The sequence below is a fragment of the Phalangium opilio genome, unplaced genomic scaffold (genome assembly GCF_054372755.1).
Source record: "Phalangium opilio isolate 3A_F unplaced genomic scaffold, DU_Popi_V2 ptg000019l_1, whole genome shotgun sequence".
NCBI lineage: Eukaryota > Metazoa > Arthropoda > Arachnida > Opiliones > Phalangiidae > Phalangium > Phalangium opilio.
In genome coordinates, this window is record NW_028324152.1 from 5,681,953 (window position 1) to 5,696,318 (window position 14,366).

The following is a 14,366-nucleotide window of genomic DNA, read 5'->3' on the forward strand; positions in this document are numbered from 1 at the left end:
TTCAAATTATTAAATAGCACTCTCGGCAACGGCCATATCACGCTGAAAACACCGGTTCTCGTCCAATCACCGAAGTTAAAAAGCGTCGAGCGCAGTCAGTACTTGGGAGGGAGAACACTTACGAACACTGTGTGCCGTTGGCTTTTTCACTTTTTTTTCCTCTTTTGAATTCCAATAGATATGAAAAGAGCAAACATATTTTCTTTTTGTTATGGTTTTAAAAAGATGAAGGTTAATTTGTCTCACTTAATTTAAATTCGAATTATTAACTAGTACTCTCGGCAACGGCCATATCACGCTGAGAACACCGGTTCTCGTCTGATCACCGAAGTTAAGCAGCGTCGAGCGCAGTCAGTACTTGAGAGGGAGACCACTTAGGAACACTGCGTGCCGTTGGCTTTTCACTTTTTTTCCTCTTTTAAATTCCAATAGATATGAAAAAAGCAAACATATTTTATATTTGTTATTGTTTTAAAAAGATGAAGGTTAATTTGTCGCACTTAATTTAAATTCGAACTATTAACTAGCACTCTCGGCAACGGCCATATCACGCTGAAAACACCGGTTCTCGTTCGATCGCCGAAGTTAAGCAGCGTCGAGCGCAGTCAGTACTTGGAAACTCTGCGTGCCGTTGGCTTTTTCACTTTTGTTTCCTCTTTTAAATTCCACCAGATATGAAAAAAGCAAACATATCTTCTTTTTGTTATTGTTTTATAAAGATGAAGGTTAATTAAATTCAAATTATTAAATAGCACTCTCGGCAACGGCCATATCACGCTGAAAACACCGGTTCTCGTCCAATCACCGAAGTTAAAAAGCGTCGAGCGCAGTCAGTACTTGGGAGGGAGACCACTTACGAACACTGTGTGCCGTTGGCTTTTTCACTTTTTTTTCCTCTTTTGAATTCCAATAGATATGAAAAGAGCAAACATATTTTCTTTTTGTTATTGTTTTAAAAAGATGAAGGTTAATTTGTCTCACTTAATTTAAATTCGAATTATTAACTAGTACTCTCGGCAACGGCCATATCACGCTGAGAACACCGGTTCTCGTCTGATCACCGAAGTTAAGCAGCGTCGAGCGCAGTCAGTACTTGAGAGGGAGACCACTTAGGAACACTGCGTGCCGTTGGCTTTTCACTTTTTTTCCTCTTTTAAATTCCAATAGATATGAAAAAAGCAAACATATTTTATATTTGTTATTGTTTTAAAAAGATGAAGGTTAATTTGTCGCACTTAATTTAAATTCGAACTATTAACTAGCACTCTCGGCAACGGCCATATCACGCTGAAAACACCGGTTCTCGTTCGATCACCGAAGTTAAGCAGCGTCGAGCGCAGTCAGTACTTGGAAACTCTGCGTGCCGTTGGCTTTTTCACTTTTGTTTCCTCTTTTAAATTCCACCAGATATGAAAAAACCAAACATATCTTCATTTTGTTATTGTTTTATAAAGATGAAGGTTAATTAAATTCAAATTATTAAGTACCACTCTCGGCAACGGCCATATCAAGCTGAAAACACCGGTTCTCGTCCGATCACCGAAGTTAAGCAGCGTCGAGCGCAGTCAGTACTTGGGAGGGAGACCACTTAGGAACACTGCGTGCCGTTGGCTTTTTCACCTTTTTTTTCCTCTTTTAAATTCCAATAGATATGAAAAGAGCAAACATTTTTTCTTTTTGTTATTGTTTTAAAAAGATGAAGGTTAATTTGTCTCACTTAATTTAAATTCGAATTATTAATAAAGCACTCTTGGCAACGGCCATAACACGCTGAGAACACCGGTTCTCGTCCGATCACCGAAGTTAAGCAGCGTCGAGCGCAGTCAGTACTTGGGAGGGAGACCACTTAGGAACACTGCGTGCCGTTGGCTTTTTCACTTTTTTTTCCTCTTTTAAATTTCAATAGATATGAAAAGAGCAAACATATTTTCTTTTTGTTATTGTTTTAAAAAGATGAAGGTTAATTTGTCGCACTTAATTTAAATTCGAATTATTAACTAGCACTCTCAACTACGGCCATATCACGCTGAAAACACCGGTTCTCGTCCGATCACCGAAGTTAAGAAGCGTCGAGCGCAGTCAGTACTTGGGAGGGAGACCACTTAGGAACACTGCGTAAAATTGGCTTTTTCACTTTTTTTCCTCTTTTAAATTCCAATAGATATGAAAAAACCAAACATATCTTCATTTTGTTATTGTTTTATAAAGATGAAGGTTAATTAAATTCAAATTATTAAGTACCACTCTCGGCAACGGCCATATCACGCTGAAAACACCGGTTCTCGTCCGATCACCGTATTTAAGCAGCGTCTAGCGCAGTCAGTACTTGGGAGGGAGACCACTTAGGAACACTGCGTGCCGTTGGCTTTTTCCATTTTGTATCCTCTTTTAAATTCCACCAGATATGAAAAAACCAAACATATCTTCATTTAGTTATTGTTTTATAAAGATGAAGGTTATTTAAATTCAAATTATTAAGTAGCACTCTCGGCAACGGCCATATCAAGCTGAAAACAGCGTTTCTCGTCCGATCACCGAAGTTAAGCAGCGTCGAGCGCAGTCAGTACTTGGGAGGGAGACCACTTAGGAACACTGCGTGCCGTTGGCTTTTTCACTTTTTTTTCCTCTTATAAATTCCAATAGATATGAAAAGAGCAAACATATTTTCTTTTTGTTATTGTTTTATAAAGATGAAGGTTAATTTGTCTCACTTAATTTAAATTCGAATTATTAACTAGCACTCTCGGCAACGGCCATATCACGCTGAAAACACCGGTTCTCGTCCGATCACCAACGTTAAGCAGCGTCGAGCACAGTCAGTACTTGGGAACACTGCATGCCGTTGGCTTTTTCCTTTTTGTTTCCTCTTTTAAATTCCACCAGATATGAAAAATGCAAACATATCTTCTTTTTGTTATTGTTTTATAAAGATGAAGGTTAATTAAATTCAAACTACTAACTAGCACTCTCGGCAACGGCCATATCTCGCTGAAAACACCGGTTCTCGTCCGATCACCGAAGTTAAGCAGCGTCGAGCGCAGTCAGTACTTTGGTGGGAGACAACTTAGGAACACTGCGTGCCGTTAGCTTTTTCACTTTTTTGTCTTTTAAATTCCAATAGATATGAAAAAAGCACACATATTTTCTTTTTGTTATTGTTTTAAAAAGATGAAGGTTAACTTGTCTCACTTAAATTAAATTCGAATTATTAACTAGCACTATCGGCCACGGCCATAACACGCTGAGAACACCGGTTCTCGTCCGATCACCGAAGTTAAGCAGCGTCGAGCGCAGTCAGTACTTGGGAGGAAGACCACTTAGGAACACTGCGTGCCGTTGGCTTTTTCACTTTTTTTCCTCTTTTAAATTCCAATAGATATGAAAAAAGAAAATATATTTTCTTTCTGTTATTGCTTTAAAAAGATGAAGGTTAATTTGTCTCACTTAATTTAAATTCGAATTATTAACTAGCACTCTCGGCAACGGCCATATCACGCTGAAAACACCGGTTCTCGTCCGATCACCGAAGTTAAGCAGCGTCGAGCGCAGTCAGTACTTGGGAACACTGCGTGCCGTTGGCTTTTCCTTTTTGTTTCCTCTTTTAAATTCCACCAGATATGAAAAAACCAAACATATGTTCTTTTTGTTATTGATTTATAAATATGAAGGTTAATTAAATTCGAATTATTAACTAGCACTCTCGGCAACGGCCATATCACGCTGAAAACACCGGTTCTCGTCCGATCACCGTATTTAAGCAGCGTCTAGCGCAGTCAGTGATTGGGAACACTGCGTGCCGTTGGCTTTTTCCATTTTGTTTCCTCTTTTAAATTCCACCAGATATGAAAAAAACAAACATATCTTCATTTTGTTATTGTTTTATAAAGATGAAGGTTAATTAAATTCAAATTATTAAGTAGCACTCTCGGCAACGGCCATATCAAGCTAAAAACAGCGTTTCTCGTCCGATCACCGAAGTTAAGCAGCGTCGAGCGCAGTCAGTACTTTGGTGGGAGACAACTTAGGAACACTGCGTGCCGTTAGCTTTTTCACTTTTTTTGTCTTTTAAATTCCAATAGATATGAAAAAAGCACACATATTTTCTTTTTGTTATTGTTTTAAAAAGATGAAGGTTAACTTGTCTCACTTAAATTAAATTCGAATTATTAACTAGCACTCTCGGCCACGGCCATAACACGCTGAGAACACCGATTCTCGTCCGATCACCGAAGTTAAGCAGCGTCGAGCGCAGTCAGTACTTGGGAGGAAGACCACTTAGGAACACTGCGTGCCGTTGGCTTTTTCACTTTTTTTTCCTCTTTTAAATTCCAATAGATATGAAAAAAGAAAATATATTTTCTTTCTGTTATTGTTTTAAAAAGATGAAGGTTAATTTGTCTCACTTAATTTAAATTCGAATTATTAACTAGCACTCTCGGCAACGGCCATATCACGCTGAAAACACCGGTTCTCGTCCGATCACCGAAGTTAAGCAGCGTCGAGCGCAGTCAGTACTTGGGAACACTGCGTGCCGTTGGCTTTTCCTTTTTGTTTCCTCTTTTAAATTCCACCAGATATGAAAAAACCAAACATATGTTCTTTTTGTTATTGATTTATAAATATGAAGGTTAATTAAATTCGAATTATTAACTAGCACTCTCGGCAACGGCCATATCACGCTGAAAACACCGGTTCTCGTCCGATCACCGTATTTAAGCAGCGTCTAGCGCAGTCAGTGATTGGGAACACTGCGTGCCGTTGGCTTTTTCCATTTTGTTTCCTCTTTTAAATTCCACCAGATATGAAAAAAACAAACATATCTTCATTTTGTTATTGTTTTATAAAGATGAAGGTTAATTAAATTCAAATTATTAAGTAGCACTCTCGGCAACGGCCATATCAAGCTAAAAACAGCGTTTCTCGTCCGATCACCGAAGTTAAGCAGCGTCGAGCGCAGTCAGTACTTGGGAGGGAGACCACTTAGGAACACTGCGTGCCGTTGGCTTTTTCACTTTTTTTCCTCTTATAAATTCCAATAGATATGAAAAGAGCAAACATATTTTCTTTTTGTTATTGTTTTAAAAAGATGAAGGTTAATTTGTCTCACTTAAATTAAATTCGAATTATTAACTAGCACTCTCGGCAACGGCCATAACACGCTGAGAACACCGGTTCTCGTCCGATCACCGAAGCTAAGCAGCGTCGAGCGCTGTCAGTTTTTGGGAGGGAGACCACTTAGAAACACTGTGTGCCGTTGGCTTTTTCACTTTTTTTTTCCTCTTTTAAATTCCAATAGATATGAAAAGAGCAAACATATTTTCTTTTTGTTATTGTTTTAAAAAGATGAAGGTTAATTTGTCTCACTTAAATTAAATTCGAATTATTAACTAGCACTCTCGGCAACGGCCATAACACGCTGAGAACACCGGTTCTCGTCCGATCACCGAAGCTAAGCAGCGTCGAGCGCTGTCAGTTTTTGGGAGGGAGACCACTTAGAAACACTGTGTGCCGTTGGCTTTTTCACTTTTTTTTTCCTCTTTTAAATTCCAATAGATATGAAAAGAGCAAACATATTTTCTTTTTGTTATTGTTTTAAAAAGATGAAGGTTAATTTGTCTCACTTAATTTAAATTCGAATTATTAACTGGTACTCTCGGCAACGGCCATATCACGCTGAGAACACCGGTTCTCGTCCGGTCACCGAAGTTAAGCAGCGTCGAGCGCATCCAGTACTTGGGAACACTGCGTGCCGTTGGCTTTGTCACTTTTCTTTCCCCTTTTGAACTCCACCAGTTATGAAAAAAAGCAAACATATTTTTTATATTTGTTATTGTTTTAAAAAGATGAAGGTTAATTTGTCGCACTTAATTTAAATTCGAATTATTAACTAGCACTCTCGGCAACGGCCATATCACGCTGAAAACACCGGTTCTCGTCCGATCACGGAAGTTAAGCAGCGTCGAGCGCAGCCAGTACTTGGGAACACTGCGTGCCGTTGGCTTTTTCCTTTTTGTTTCCTATTTTAAATTCCACCAGATATGAAAAAAGCAAACATACCTTCTTTTTGTTATTGTTTTATAAAGATGAAGGTTAATTAAATTCAAATTATTAACTAGCACTCTCGGCAACGGCCATGTCACGCTGAATACACCGGTTCTCGTCCGATCACCGAAGTTAAGCAGCGTCGAGCGCAGTCAGTACTTGGGAGGGAGACCACTTAGGAAAACTGCGTGCCGTTGGCTTTTTCACTTTTTTTCCTCTTTTAAATTCCAATAGATATGAAAAAACAAACATATTTTCTATTTGTTATTGTTTTAAAAAGATGAAGGTTAATTTGTCGCACTTAATTTAAATTCGAATTATTAACTAGCACTCTCGGCAACGGCCATATAACGCTGAAAACACCGGTTTTCGTCCGATCACGGAAGTTAAGCAGCGTCGAGCGCAGTCAGTACTTGGGAGGGAGACCACTTAGGAACACTGCGTGCCGTTGGCATTTTCACTTTTTTTCCTCTTTTAAATTCCAATAGATATGAAAAAAGCAAACATAATTTCTTTATTTTATTGTTTTAAAATGATGAAGGTTAATTTGTCTCACTTAATTTAAATTCGAATTATTAACTAGCACTCTCGGCAACGGCCATATCACGCTGAAAACACCGGTTTTCGTCCGATCACGGAAGTTAAGCAGCGTCGAGCGTAGCCAGTACTTGGGAACACTGCGTGCCGTTGGCTTTTTCCTTTTTTTCCTCTTTTAAATTCCACCAGATATGAAAAAAGCAAACATACCTTCTTTTTGTTATTGTTTTATAAAGATGAAGGCTAATTAAATTCAAATTATTAACTAGCGCTCTCGGCAACGGCCATGTCACGCTGAATACACCGGTTCTTGTTCGATCACCGAAGTTAAGCAGCGTCGAGCGCAGTGAGTACTTGGGAGGGAGACCACTTAGGAACACTGCGTGCCGTTGGCTTTTTCACTTTTTTTCCTCTTTTAATTTCCAATAGATATGAAAAAAGCAAACATATTTTCTTTTTGTTATTGTTTTAAAAAGATGAAGGTTAATTTGTCTCACTTAATTTAAATTCGAATTATTAACTAGCACTCTTGGCAACGGCCATATCACGCTGAAAACACCGGTTCTCGTCCGATCACCGAAGTTAAGCAGCGTCGAGCGCAGTCAGTACCTGGGAGGGAGACTTCTTAGGAACGCTGCGTGCCGTTGGCTTTTTCCTTTTTTTCCTCTTTTAAATTCCACCAGATATGAAAAAACCAAACATATGTTCTTTTTGCTATTATTTTATAAATATGAAGGTTAATTGAATTCGAATTTTTAAATAGCACTCTCGGCAACGGCCATATCACGCTGAAAACACCGGTTCTCGTCCGATCACCGAAGTTAAGCAGCGTCGAGCGCAGTCAGTACTTGGGAGGGAGACCACTTAGGAACACTGCGTGCCGTTGGATTTTTCACTTTTTTTTCCTCTTTTAAATTCCAATAAATATGAAAAGAGCAAACATATTTTCTTTTTGTTATTGTTTTAAGAAGATGGTTTATTTGTCTCACTTAATTTAAATTCGAATTATTAACTGGTACTCTCGGCAACGGCCATATCACGCTGAGAACACCGGTTCTCGTCCGATCACCGAAGTTAAGCAGCGTCGAGCGCAGTCAGTACTTGGGAACACTGCGTGCCGTTGGCTTTGTCACTTTTCTTTCCCCTTTTAAACTCCACCAGTTATGAAAAAAAGGCAAACATATTTTTTATATTTGTTATTGTTTTAAAAAGATGAAGGTTAATTTGTCGCACTTAATTTAAATTCGAATTATTAACTAGCACTCTCGGCAACGGCCATATCACGCTGAAAACACCGGTTCTCGTCCGATCACCGAAGTTAAGCAGCGTCGAGCGCAGTCAGTACTTGGAAAATCTGCGTGCCGTTGGCTTTTTCACTTTTGTTTCCTCTTTTAAATTCCACCAGATATGAAAAAAGCAAACATATCTTCTTTTTGTTATTGTTTTATAAAGATGAAGGTTAATTAAATTCAAAATATTAAATAGCACTCTCGGCAACGGCCATATCACGCTGAAAACACCGGTTCTCGTCCAATCACCGAAGTTAAAAAGCGTCGAGCGCAGTCAGTACTTGGGAGGTAGACCACTTAGGAACACAGTGTGCCGTTGGCTTTTTCACTTTTTTTTCCTCTTTTAAATTCCAATAGATATGAAAAGAGCAAACATATTTTCTTTTTGTTATTGTTTTAAAAAGATGAAGGTTAATTTCTCTCACTTAATTTAAATTCGAATTATTAACTAGCACTCTCGGCAACGGCCATATCACGCTGAAAACACCGGTTCTCGTCCAATCACCGAAGTTAAAAAGCGTCGAGCGCAGTCAGTACTTGGGAGGTAGACCACTTAGGAACACAGTGTGCCGTTGGCTTTTTCACTTTTTTTTTCCTCTTTTAAATTCCAATAGATATGAAAAGAGCAAACATATTTTCTTTTTGTTATTGTTTTAAAAAGATGAAGGTTAATTTGTCTCACTTAATTTAAATTCGAATTATTAACTAGTACTCTCGGCAACGGCCATATCACGCTGAGAACACCGGTTCTCGTCCGATCACCGAAGTTAAGCAGCGTCGAGCGCAGTCAGTACTTGGGAGGGAGACCACTTAGGAACACTGCGTGCCGTTGGCTTTTTCACTTTTTTTTCCTCTTATAAATTCCAATAGATATGAAAAGAGCAAACATATTTTCTTTTTGTTATTGTTTTATAAAGATGAAGGTTAATTTGTCTCACTTAATTTAAATTCGAATTATTAACTAGCACTCTCGGCAACGGCCATATCACGCTGAAAACACCGGTTCTCGTCCGATCACCAACGTTAAGCAGCGTCGAGCACAGTCAGTACTTGGGAACACTGCATGCCGTTGGCTTTTTCCTTTTTGTTTCCTCTTTTAAATTCCACCAGATATGAAAAATGCAAACATATCTTCTTTTTAATATTGTTTTATAAAGAAGAAGGTTAATTAAATTCAAACTACTAACTAGCACTCTCGGCAACGGCCATATCTCGCTGAAAACACCGGTTCTCGTCCGATCACCGAAGTTAAGCAGCGTCGAGCGCAGTCAGTACTTTGGTGGGAGACAACTTAGGAACACTGCGTGCCGTTAGCTTTTTCACTTTTTTGTCTTTTAAATTCCAATAGATATGAAAAAAGCACACATATTTTCTTTTTGTTATTGTTTTAAAAAGATGAAGGTTAACTTGTCTCACTTAAATTAAATTCGAATTATTAACTAGCACTATCGGCCACGGCCATAACACGCTGAGAACACCGGTTCTCGTCCGATCACCGAAGTTAAGCAGCGTCGAGCGCAGTCAGTACTTGGGAGGAAGACCACTTAGGAACACTGCGTGCCGTTGGCTTTTTCACTTTTTTTCCTCTTTTAAATTCCAATAGATATGAAAAAAGAAAATATATTTTCTTTCTGTTATTGCTTTAAAAAGATGAAGGTTAATTTGTCTCACTTAATTTAAATTCGAATTATTAACTAGCACTCTCGGCAACGGCCATATCACGCTGAAAACACCGGTTCTCGTCCGATCACCGAAGTTAAGCAGCGTCGAGCGCAGTCAGTACTTGGGAACACTGCGTGCCGTTGGCTTTTCCTTTTTGTTTCCTCTTTTAAATTCCACCAGATATGAAAAAACCAAACATATGTTCTTTTTGTTATTGATTTATAAATATGAAGGTTAATTAAATTCGAATTATTAACTAGCACTCTCGGCAACGGCCATATCACGCTGAAAACACCGGTTCTCGTCCGATCACCGTATTTAAGCAGCGTCTAGCGCAGTCAGTGATTGGGAACACTGCGTGCCGTTGGCTTTTTCCATTTTGTTTCCTCTTTTAAATTCCACCAGATATGAAAAAAACAAACATATCTTCATTTTGTTATTGTTTTATAAAGATGAAGGTTAATTAAATTCAAATTATTAAGTAGCACTCTCGGCAACGGCCATATCAAGCTAAAAACAGCGTTTCTCGTCCGATCACCGAAGTTAAGCAGCGTCGAGCGCAGTCAGTACTTGGGAGGGAGACCACTTAGGAACACTGCGTGCCGTTGGCTTTTTCACTTTTTTTCCTCTTATAAATTCCAATAGATATGAAAAGAGCAAACATATTTTCTTTTTGTTATTGTTTTAAAAAGATGAAGGTTAATTTGTCTCACTTAAATTAAATTCGAATTATTAACTAGCACTCTCGGCAACGGCCATAACACGCTGAGAACACCGGTTCTCGTCCGATCACCGAAGCTAAGCAGCGTCGAGCGCTGTCAGTTTTTGGGAGGGAGACCACTTAGAAACACTGTGTGCCGTTGGCTTTTTCACTTTTTTTTTCCTCTTTTAAATTCCAATAGATATGAAAAGAGCAAACATATTTTCTTTTTGTTATTGTTTTAAAAAGATGAAGGTTAATTTGTCTCACTTAATTTAAATTCGAATTATTAACTGGTACTCTCGGCAACGGCCATATCACGCTGAGAACACCGGTTCTCGTCCGGTCACCGAAATTAAGCAGCGTCGAGCGCATCCAGTACTTGGGAACACTGCGTGCCGTTGGCTTTGTCACTTTTCTTTCCCCTTTTGAACTCCACCAGTTATGAAAAAAAGCAAACATATTTTTTATATTTGTTATTGTTTTAAAAAGATGAAGGTTAATTTGTCGCACTTAATTTAAATTCGAATTATTAACTAGCACTCTCGGCAACGGCCATATCACGCTGAAAACACCGGTTCTCGTCCGATCACGGAAGTTAAGCAGCGTCGAGCGCAGCCAGTACTTGGGAACACTGCGTGCCGTTGGCTTTTTCCTTTTTGTTTCCTATTTTAAATTCCACCAGATATGAAAAAAGCAAACATACCTTCTTTTTGTTATTGTTTTATAAAGATGAAGGTTAATTAAATTCAAATTATTAACTAGCACTCTCGGCAACGGCCATGTCACGCTGAATACACCGGTTCTCGTCCGATCACCGAAGTTAAGCAGCGTCGAGCGCAGTCAGTACTTGGGAGGGAGACCACTTAGGAAAACTGCGTGCCGTTGGCTTTTTCACTTTTTTTCCTCTTTTAAATTCCAATAGATATGAAAAAACAAACATATTTTCTATTTGTTATTGTTTTAAAAAGATGAAGGTTAATTTGTCGCACTTAATTTAAATTCGAATTATTAACTAGCACTCTCGGCAACGGCCATATCACGCTGAAAACACCGGTTCTCGTCCGATTGCCGTTTTTAAGCAGTGTCTAGCGCAGTCAGTAATTGGGAACACTGCGTGCCGTTGGCTTTTTCCTTTTTGTTTCCTCTTTTAAATTCCACCAGATATGAAAAAAGCAAACATATCTTCTTTTTGTTATTGTTTTATAAAGATGAAGGTTAATTAAATTCAAATTACTAACTAGCACTCTCGGCAACGGCCATATCACGCTGAATACACCGGTTCTCGTCCGATCACCGAAGTTAAGCAGCGTCGAGCGCAGTCAGTACTTGGGAGGGAGACAACGTAGGAACACTACGTGGCGTTGGCTTTTTCACTTTTTTTCCTCTTTTAAATTCCAATAGATATGAAAAAAGCAAACATATTTTATATTTGTTATTGTTTTGAAAAGATGAAGGTTAATTTGTCGCACTTAATTTAAATTCGAATTATTAACAAGCACTCTCGGCAACGGCCATATCACGCTGAAAACACCGGTTTTCGTCCGATCACGGAAGTTAAGCAGCGTCGAGCGCAGTCAGTACTTGGGAGGGAGACCACTTAGGAACACTGCGTGCCGTTGGCATTTTCACTTTTTTTCCTCTTTTAAATTCCAATAGATATGAAAAAAGCAAACATAATTTCTTTATTTTATTGTTTTAAAATGATGAAGGTTAATTTGTCTCACTTAATTTAAATTCGAATTATTAACTAGCACTCTCGGCAACGGCCATATCACGCTGAAAACACCGGTTTTCGTCCGATCACGGAAGTTAAGCAGCGTCGAGCGTAGCCAGTACTTGGGAACACTGCGTGCCGTTGGCTTTTTCCTTTTTTTCCTCTTTTAAATTCCACCAGATATGAAAAAAGCAAACATACCTTCTTTTTGTTATTGTTTTATAAAGATGAAGGCTAATTAAATTCAAATTATTAACTAGCGCTCTCGGCAACGGCCATGTCACGCTGAATACACCGGTTCTTGTTCGATCACCGAAGTTAAGCAGCGTCGAGCGCAGTGAGTACTTGGGAGGGAGACCACTTAGGAACACTGCGTGCCGTTGGCTTTTTCACTTTTTTTCCTCTTTTAATTTCCAATAGATATGAAAAAAGCAAACATATTTTCTTTTTGTTATTGTTTTAAAAAGATGAAGGTTAATTTGTCTCACTTAATTTAAATTCGAATTATTAACTAGCACTCTTGGCAACGGCCATATCACGCTGAAAACACCGGTTCTCGTCCGATCACCGAAGTTAAGCAGCGTCGAGCGCAGTCAGTACCTGGGAGGGAGACTTCTTAGGAACGCTGCGTGCCGTTGGCTTTTTCCTTTTTTTTCCTCTTTTAAATTCCACCAGATATGAAAAAACCAAACATATGTTCTTTTTGCTATTATTTTATAAATATGAAGGTTAATTGAATTCGAATTTTTAAATAGCACTCTCGGCAACGGCCATATCACGCTGAAAACACCGGTTCTCGTCCGATCACCGAAGTTAAGCAGCGTCGAGCGCAGTCAGTACTTGGGAGGGAGACCACTTAGGAACACTGCGTGCCGTTGGCTTTTTCACTTTTTTTTCCTCTTTTAAATTCCAATAAATATGAAAAGAGCAAACATATTTTCTTTTTGTTATTGTTTTAAGAAGATGGTTAATTTGTCTCACTTAATTTAAATTCGAATTATTAACTGGTACTCTCGGCAACGGCCATATCACGCTGAGAACACCGGTTCTCGTCCGATCACCGAAGTTAAGCAGCGTCGAGCGCAGTCAGTACTTGGGAGGGAGACTTCTTATGAACACTGCGTGCCGTTGGCTTTTTCACTTTTTTTCCTCTTTTAAATTCCAATAGATATGAAAAAAGCAAACATATTTTCTTTATGTTATTGTTTCAAAATGATGAAGGTTAATTAGTCTCACTTAATTTAAATTCGAATTATTAACTAGCACTCGCGGCAACGGCCATATCACGCTGAAAACACCGGTTTTCGTCCGATCACCGAAGTTAAGCAGCGTCGAGCGCAGTCAGTACTTGGGAACACTGCGTGCCGTTGGCTTTGTCACTTTTCTTTCCCCTTTTAAACTCCACCAGTTATGAAAAAAAGGCAAACATATTTTTTATATTTGTTATTGTTTTAAAAAGATGAAGGTTAATTTGTCGCACTTAATTTAAATTCGAATTATTAACTAGCACTCTCGGCAACGGCCATATCACGCTGAAAACACCGGTTCTCGTCCGATCACCGAAGTTAAGGCGGATGCATACATGGGTTTGGGAGCGGTAAACGGAACGGTAGCGGCAACGGCCAACGGAGCACGTCAGCGGAAAATCATGCACACCTACAGTTTGGTTTGACGCGTCGCTAGCACCAACGCCACCGATTGCCATAGATATAGGTGGCGTTGTAGGCACAAAATATAATGAAAACCAGTAGCAGACGAATACTTTGGTAAAATGGATTCCCATTTATTGACCTTGAGGCGACGAAAATTATTATTATCTTTACTTGTTAATAATATAAACAAGAGAGAGACAACCAAGTGGGTTAAAGGTATATTTCTCAAGAGACGGCAACAAGGAGACTTCCAAATCCATATTATACACTATATACGGACCGCATGTAATTATGTAATAAAATATATATATATATATATATAAAATAATAATATGTATAAATAGTTATAGAATAATTATATATATAAATAGTTATAGAATAATTATATATATAAATATATATTATATAAAATAATAATATATATATAAACAAATATTATATAAAATAATAATATATATATAAATAAATATTATATAAAATAATAATATAGATATAAATAAATATATATAATAAAAATAGTATATATTATATAAAATAACAATATATATAAATAAATAAATATATATAATAATAATAATATATTTGTCTGCTTTCTAAAAAAACCACGTGATCGTATAAACTGTCATGATTGGATTGCGCTTCTCCGCCGTTCCGTTCCCTTCGGCGAAAATAGAAAAATATCCTATTCTCGTCGCGGCTCACGAGCGGCAAGCGGAACACAGCGCGGCACGAACCGAGATGGTTTAGCGCATGCGCGCCGGCGACAA

General features: G+C 38.4%; 8 non-coding genes and 40 pseudogenes across 8 annotated transcripts; all 48 read left to right on the plus strand.

Annotated features, from left to right (window-relative positions):
* The first annotated feature begins 24 nt into the window (after positions 1-24).
* On the plus strand, positions 25-143 carry LOC149700539 (5S ribosomal RNA; annotated as a pseudogene).
* Positions 144-280: 137 nt separating this feature from the next.
* On the plus strand, positions 281-399 carry LOC149700540 (5S ribosomal RNA). Its single transcript, XR_016382292.1, has one exon. It is a non-coding gene; the product is annotated as a 5S ribosomal RNA (ribosomal RNA).
* Positions 400-534: 135 nt separating this feature from the next.
* LOC149700541 (5S ribosomal RNA) lies at positions 535-637 on the plus strand (annotated as a pseudogene).
* A 122-nt stretch (positions 638-759) lies between these two features.
* LOC149700542 (5S ribosomal RNA) lies at positions 760-878 on the plus strand (annotated as a pseudogene).
* Positions 879-1,015: 137 nt separating this feature from the next.
* LOC149700543 (5S ribosomal RNA) lies at positions 1,016-1,134 on the plus strand. Its single transcript, XR_016382293.1, has one exon. It is a non-coding gene; the product is annotated as a 5S ribosomal RNA (ribosomal RNA).
* A 135-nt stretch (positions 1,135-1,269) lies between these two features.
* LOC149700544 (5S ribosomal RNA) lies at positions 1,270-1,372 on the plus strand (annotated as a pseudogene).
* A 122-nt stretch (positions 1,373-1,494) lies between these two features.
* LOC149700545 (5S ribosomal RNA) lies at positions 1,495-1,613 on the plus strand. Its single transcript, XR_016382218.1, has one exon. It is a non-coding gene; the product is annotated as a 5S ribosomal RNA (ribosomal RNA).
* A 139-nt stretch (positions 1,614-1,752) lies between these two features.
* LOC149700546 (5S ribosomal RNA) lies at positions 1,753-1,871 on the plus strand (annotated as a pseudogene).
* A 137-nt stretch (positions 1,872-2,008) lies between these two features.
* LOC149700547 (5S ribosomal RNA) lies at positions 2,009-2,128 on the plus strand (annotated as a pseudogene).
* Positions 2,129-2,248: 120 nt separating this feature from the next.
* On the plus strand, positions 2,249-2,367 carry LOC149700548 (5S ribosomal RNA; annotated as a pseudogene).
* Positions 2,368-2,489: 122 nt separating this feature from the next.
* LOC149700549 (5S ribosomal RNA) lies at positions 2,490-2,608 on the plus strand (annotated as a pseudogene).
* Positions 2,609-2,970: 362 nt separating this feature from the next.
* LOC149700550 (5S ribosomal RNA) lies at positions 2,971-3,089 on the plus strand (annotated as a pseudogene).
* A 134-nt stretch (positions 3,090-3,223) lies between these two features.
* Positions 3,224-3,342, plus strand: LOC149700551 (5S ribosomal RNA; annotated as a pseudogene).
* A 136-nt stretch (positions 3,343-3,478) lies between these two features.
* On the plus strand, positions 3,479-3,581 carry LOC149700552 (5S ribosomal RNA; annotated as a pseudogene).
* A 346-nt stretch (positions 3,582-3,927) lies between these two features.
* On the plus strand, positions 3,928-4,046 carry LOC149700553 (5S ribosomal RNA; annotated as a pseudogene).
* A 135-nt stretch (positions 4,047-4,181) lies between these two features.
* On the plus strand, positions 4,182-4,300 carry LOC149700554 (5S ribosomal RNA; annotated as a pseudogene).
* A 137-nt stretch (positions 4,301-4,437) lies between these two features.
* On the plus strand, positions 4,438-4,540 carry LOC149700555 (5S ribosomal RNA; annotated as a pseudogene).
* Positions 4,541-4,886: 346 nt separating this feature from the next.
* Positions 4,887-5,005, plus strand: LOC149700556 (5S ribosomal RNA; annotated as a pseudogene).
* Positions 5,006-5,141: 136 nt separating this feature from the next.
* LOC149700557 (5S ribosomal RNA) lies at positions 5,142-5,260 on the plus strand (annotated as a pseudogene).
* Positions 5,261-5,398: 138 nt separating this feature from the next.
* Positions 5,399-5,517, plus strand: LOC149700558 (5S ribosomal RNA; annotated as a pseudogene).
* A 138-nt stretch (positions 5,518-5,655) lies between these two features.
* LOC149700559 (5S ribosomal RNA) lies at positions 5,656-5,758 on the plus strand (annotated as a pseudogene).
* Positions 5,759-5,898: 140 nt separating this feature from the next.
* On the plus strand, positions 5,899-6,001 carry LOC149700560 (5S ribosomal RNA; annotated as a pseudogene).
* Positions 6,002-6,123: 122 nt separating this feature from the next.
* Positions 6,124-6,242, plus strand: LOC149700561 (5S ribosomal RNA). Its single transcript, XR_016382177.1, has one exon. It is a non-coding gene; the product is annotated as a 5S ribosomal RNA (ribosomal RNA).
* Positions 6,243-6,377: 135 nt separating this feature from the next.
* On the plus strand, positions 6,378-6,496 carry LOC149700562 (5S ribosomal RNA; annotated as a pseudogene).
* A 136-nt stretch (positions 6,497-6,632) lies between these two features.
* LOC149700563 (5S ribosomal RNA) lies at positions 6,633-6,735 on the plus strand (annotated as a pseudogene).
* A 120-nt stretch (positions 6,736-6,855) lies between these two features.
* LOC149700564 (5S ribosomal RNA) lies at positions 6,856-6,974 on the plus strand (annotated as a pseudogene).
* Positions 6,975-7,110: 136 nt separating this feature from the next.
* Positions 7,111-7,229, plus strand: LOC149700565 (5S ribosomal RNA; annotated as a pseudogene).
* Positions 7,230-7,349: 120 nt separating this feature from the next.
* On the plus strand, positions 7,350-7,468 carry LOC149700566 (5S ribosomal RNA). Its single transcript, XR_016382188.1, has one exon. It is a non-coding gene; the product is annotated as a 5S ribosomal RNA (ribosomal RNA).
* A 134-nt stretch (positions 7,469-7,602) lies between these two features.
* LOC149700567 (5S ribosomal RNA) lies at positions 7,603-7,705 on the plus strand (annotated as a pseudogene).
* Positions 7,706-7,846: 141 nt separating this feature from the next.
* Positions 7,847-7,949, plus strand: LOC149700568 (5S ribosomal RNA; annotated as a pseudogene).
* A 122-nt stretch (positions 7,950-8,071) lies between these two features.
* On the plus strand, positions 8,072-8,190 carry LOC149700569 (5S ribosomal RNA; annotated as a pseudogene).
* A 137-nt stretch (positions 8,191-8,327) lies between these two features.
* Positions 8,328-8,446, plus strand: LOC149700570 (5S ribosomal RNA; annotated as a pseudogene).
* Positions 8,447-8,584: 138 nt separating this feature from the next.
* On the plus strand, positions 8,585-8,703 carry LOC149700571 (5S ribosomal RNA). The gene has a single exon (XR_016382125.1). It is a non-coding gene; the product is annotated as a 5S ribosomal RNA (ribosomal RNA).
* Positions 8,704-9,065: 362 nt separating this feature from the next.
* Positions 9,066-9,184, plus strand: LOC149700572 (5S ribosomal RNA; annotated as a pseudogene).
* Positions 9,185-9,318: 134 nt separating this feature from the next.
* On the plus strand, positions 9,319-9,437 carry LOC149700573 (5S ribosomal RNA; annotated as a pseudogene).
* Positions 9,438-9,573: 136 nt separating this feature from the next.
* LOC149700574 (5S ribosomal RNA) lies at positions 9,574-9,676 on the plus strand (annotated as a pseudogene).
* Positions 9,677-10,022: 346 nt separating this feature from the next.
* LOC149700575 (5S ribosomal RNA) lies at positions 10,023-10,141 on the plus strand (annotated as a pseudogene).
* A 136-nt stretch (positions 10,142-10,277) lies between these two features.
* LOC149700576 (5S ribosomal RNA) lies at positions 10,278-10,396 on the plus strand (annotated as a pseudogene).
* Positions 10,397-10,777: 381 nt separating this feature from the next.
* Positions 10,778-10,880, plus strand: LOC149700577 (5S ribosomal RNA; annotated as a pseudogene).
* A 122-nt stretch (positions 10,881-11,002) lies between these two features.
* On the plus strand, positions 11,003-11,121 carry LOC149700578 (5S ribosomal RNA). The gene has a single exon (XR_016382178.1). It is a non-coding gene; the product is annotated as a 5S ribosomal RNA (ribosomal RNA).
* Positions 11,122-11,481: 360 nt separating this feature from the next.
* Positions 11,482-11,600, plus strand: LOC149700579 (5S ribosomal RNA; annotated as a pseudogene).
* Positions 11,601-11,736: 136 nt separating this feature from the next.
* On the plus strand, positions 11,737-11,855 carry LOC149700580 (5S ribosomal RNA; annotated as a pseudogene).
* Positions 11,856-11,991: 136 nt separating this feature from the next.
* LOC149700581 (5S ribosomal RNA) lies at positions 11,992-12,094 on the plus strand (annotated as a pseudogene).
* Positions 12,095-12,214: 120 nt separating this feature from the next.
* Positions 12,215-12,333, plus strand: LOC149700582 (5S ribosomal RNA; annotated as a pseudogene).
* A 136-nt stretch (positions 12,334-12,469) lies between these two features.
* On the plus strand, positions 12,470-12,588 carry LOC149700583 (5S ribosomal RNA; annotated as a pseudogene).
* A 121-nt stretch (positions 12,589-12,709) lies between these two features.
* LOC149700584 (5S ribosomal RNA) lies at positions 12,710-12,828 on the plus strand. Its single transcript, XR_016382396.1, has one exon. It is a non-coding gene; the product is annotated as a 5S ribosomal RNA (ribosomal RNA).
* Positions 12,829-12,962: 134 nt separating this feature from the next.
* LOC149700585 (5S ribosomal RNA) lies at positions 12,963-13,081 on the plus strand (annotated as a pseudogene).
* Positions 13,082-13,217: 136 nt separating this feature from the next.
* Positions 13,218-13,320, plus strand: LOC149700586 (5S ribosomal RNA; annotated as a pseudogene).
* Positions 13,321-14,366: the final 1,046 nt, after the last annotated feature.